Genomic DNA, 3765 nt, shown 5'->3' with positions numbered 1-3765 from the left:
GATCTCAGCTCACTGCAAGCTCCGCCTCCCGGGTTTACGCCATTCTCCTGCCTCAGCCTCCCGAGTAGCTGGGACTACAGGCGCCCGCCACCTCGCCCGGCTAGTTTTTGTATTTTTAGTAGAGACGGGGTTTCACCGTGTTAGCCAGGATGGTCTCGATCTCCTGACCTCGTGATCCGCCCGTCTCGGCCTCCCAAAGTGCTGGGATTACAGGCTTGAGCCACCGCGCCCGGCCTCCTAGATTCTATAGAAGCAAAGATATAAATATTTCTGGAGCCCTTCCGTTCAAAAGGAAGTAGAAGCCCTACAATTTCTCAACAACTTGGCTATTAAAATAGGAATTCCACCTACACGCCGGAACAGTTTGTTGGCGTGGAAGGGCCAGAATCGTGAGGTCACACATGTGTTCGGGACTGAGAAAGCTGCTGGGTCCAAAAGCTGAGCACTGTAAGAAGGCAGGCAGCTGTCTGCAGCTGGTGCTACAGCCCTGAGGCCCCAGAAATCTCTAGAACCACAGGGATGCCAAATGGTACTCTGCCAAGAGTTTTATAAAACTCACTTCCCCACCACATCATGTGAACATCTGCACAGCCCAGGTTCCAAAGGAAATTGAAAAGAAAGAAATCGCGCATTGGCAAGCAGATCTGAGACCTCGTCTCTGACCTTGGAAGAGTGTGAGGACATGCCTCAGACTCCGGCTCCTGCTGCTGCCTCCTCCCACTCCCAGTCCTCAGAACAGAGCCCCAGACCCGGCCCTGAGCTGGGGTCCCCTAAGGATTCAGTCTTCCGCATTCATTTCCTGGCCCTCAGTACCTGAAGCTCCATCCTTCCGCCACTCCTTTGGGTTACAGGAGAGTCCCCAACAGGCACTCTGCATGAACAGTGATGGCAAAGCGGACACGCATTCTGTCAGCATCCACAGTTACTCCAGAGACAGCCTGGGTGGAGACGGGAGAGGAGGAAGAAGGGGAAGAAAGTGGGCAGAGGGGCCAGACGCGGTGACTCACGCCTGTAATCCCAGCACTTTGGAAGGCCGAGGCAGGCGGATCACAAGGTCAAGAGATTGAGACCATCCTGGCCAACATGGTGAAACCCTGTCTCTACTGAAAATACAAAATTAGCTGAGCATGGTGGTGCACACCTGTAGTCCCTGCTACTCGAGAGGCTGAGGCAGGAGACTTGCTTGAACCCAGGAGGTGGAGGTTGCAGTGAGTCAAGATGGTGCCTGGCGACAGAGTGAGACTCCATCTCAAAAAAAAAAAGGCCGGGAGTGGTGGCTCACGCCTGTAATCCCAGCACTTTGGGAGGCCAAGGTGGGTGGATCACGAGGTCAGGAGATTGAGACCATCCTGGCTAACACGGTGAAACCCCATCTCTACTAAAATACAAAAAATTAGCCGGGCGTGGTGGTGGGTGCCTGTAGTCCCAGCTACTCAGGAGGCTGAGGCAGGAGGAGAATGGCGTGAACCCGGGAGGCGGAGCTTGCAGTGAGCTGAGATTGCGCCATGCACTCCAGCCTGGGTGACAGAGTGAGACTCCAACTAAAAAAAAATTAAAATAAAAAAAAAACAGTGGGTGGAGGTAGCGAGCCCCACTGATGACCCCACTCTGGGGCCAGGGGCTCCAGTCATGATCGCAACCAGCCCCTCAGTGCAACCTGCTTATTACTGTGTCAGACACAACAGCTTCCCCTGCGGGCAGGTCACTCACTCGCTCATTCATTCAACAACACTGAGAGTGCCCAGCCAGGTGCTGGCTGAGCACACTGGGGACACGGACCCCATCCCTGCCCTCAGGGCACTCACAGCTGGAACAAGGCATCAGAAAAGTGTACGATTCTGTACACTTTGGATAGTATGAAAAGAGAAGTGGTAAACACTTGGGGCCATGAGGGCCCCAGGAGGCCCCTAATCTGGCCTCACTGGGTCTGAGGAGGTTCCTAGGGAAAGTGACCTCTCAGTTGAGACCTGAAGGATCAGGAGCGGGTGGGCAGGGACAAAGTCTAGGCTCAGGGAACAGTATGTGTGAAGGCATGAGGCTAGAGGATGTGGTGTTTAAGAAGCTCAGGCTCGGGCCAGGCACGGTGGCTCACGCCTGTAATCCCAGCACCTTGGGAGGCCGAGGTGGGTGGATCATGAGGTCAGGAGATCAAGACCATCCTGGCTAACACGGTGAAACCCTGTCTCTACTAAAATACAAAAAATTAGCCAGGCATGGTGGCGGCGCCTGTAGTCCCAGCTACTCGGGAGGCTGAAGCAGGAGAATGGTGTGAACCTGGGAGGTGGAGCTTGCAGTGAGCCGAGATCACCCCACTGCACTCCAGCCCGGGCGACAGAGCGAGACTCTGTCTCAAAACAAACAAAAAAAGGAAGCTCAGACTCAGGAAGGTTCAAGGCAGAGGTGAGTGGGGAGCCTACAGGCACCTGGGCTCAGGCAGGGCCGAGAGCTGCGGTGAGGGGAGAGGCTTATGCAACACAGCCACATCGTCTGAGGTGCTGCCCGAGACCATTCCAGATGCTATGTGTGCAATGGACTGGGGAAGGTGAAGGTGGGGTGGGGATCTGGCCATGGTGGGGCCTGAGCCGTGGAGGGATATGGCTGTGCTGAGGGCTGGAATGGGAGGGGATCACAGGACCCTGCTGTCTGGGGCATGGGGCGAGGGACATGGGAGGGCGAAGGCTCCCCGCCTGGCCACACATAGAACGGCAGAGGCTGGCAGTGCCTGGATTTCTGACCTGGCAGGGGTAAGTGGAGACACTGTTCACTGAGCTGGGGAAGAGCAGGTGACAGGCCCCGCAAGCCACCTCCACAGTGGCCCCTCTTCCCCACCGTGCGAGCTGCCATCTTTTCTCACCTGAAAGCTGCGACTGCCTCTCGCTTCCACTGGTGCACCCCGAGTAACAGCTGACACGCAGAAGCAGGCGTTTCCCTTTCAAGATGTAAGGCTGGTCAGACCTTCCCGAGCTTCTCTTCCCCTTAAAATGAAATCCAGACTCTTGACCTGGGTCTGCAGACCTGCCATGTATACACCCCACCCCACTGACCTGGCTCCATCTCCCACCCCTCACTCTGCCCTGACCAGTCACAGACGTGCCTGCCACAGGGCCTTTCACCCTCCGCCTGAAACACGCTTTCCTCCCCTAACCACGTGGTCGATGCCCACATCCTCTGGTTCCCTCTCATCTCCCCACATGAAAGAACACAGGGGATAGCCCGCCCCTTCCTCCCTGCTTTCCTTGTCTTCAGAGCTTGTCACCATCTGACTTACTGCACACTGGGTGGGTGATTGGTCTCTGTCTCCCCACTCGCGTGCTGTCTCCCCGAGCGCCTGGACTCCATCTGCTTTGCACTTCACGGTCTCCCAGCACCTGCGGCAGTGCATACAGGAGGGCTCAGTCACTGCATGCTGGAGCAACCGCCTCCCAGCCCTGGCCCCAGGGCCATGGCCACCTCCTGGTGCTGTTTCCCGTGCTTGGAACAGAATCCCACCCTCACTTGCTCTTTCCTTCCCAAGAACAGGTCGAGGTCTCTCGCCCTCCTTCCTGCCTCCCCCCTTCCCAGACCTAATCACACCCTACTCCGTGTGATCCTGGAATTTTTAAGCACACGCACTCTTGACTCCAAGACCAAACACCAGGCGTCCTCCATTCTAGCACAACCACAGATAATAGCCACTGTCTACCACCATGTGCCCAGGCCTCTGCTGACAGTGACCGAGGATGCAGAAGCAGAAGATGCACACCCACGAGCTCTGGCAGTCTCCCT

General features: G+C 56.4%; 1 long non-coding RNA gene across 7 annotated transcripts in view; it reads right to left on the bottom strand.

The window, feature by feature from the left end:
• The window catches only part of LOC108516348 (uncharacterized), a 27507-nt gene extending 24204 nt beyond the window's left edge, over positions 1 to 3303 (bottom strand). For all 7 annotated transcript variants that reach the window (XR_001881796.1, XR_001881803.1, XR_001881780.1 and 4 more), the window contains exons 1-3: positions 3269 to 3303; positions 2855 to 2975; positions 814 to 938 (exon numbers count right to left, since the gene is read on the bottom strand). This is a non-coding gene — a long non-coding RNA (uncharacterized LOC108516348). The remainder of the gene's footprint in view (positions 1 to 813; positions 939 to 2854; positions 2976 to 3268) is intronic.
• Between the last annotated feature and the right edge of the window lie 462 nt (positions 3304 to 3765).

The sequence above is a fragment of the Rhinopithecus bieti genome, unplaced genomic scaffold (assembly GCF_001698545.2).
Source record: "Rhinopithecus bieti isolate Rb0 unplaced genomic scaffold, ASM169854v2 scaffold_1530, whole genome shotgun sequence".
NCBI classification, from domain to species: domain Eukaryota; kingdom Metazoa; phylum Chordata; class Mammalia; order Primates; family Cercopithecidae; genus Rhinopithecus; species Rhinopithecus bieti.
This window is presented reverse-complemented; position numbering and strand designations above follow the sequence as displayed.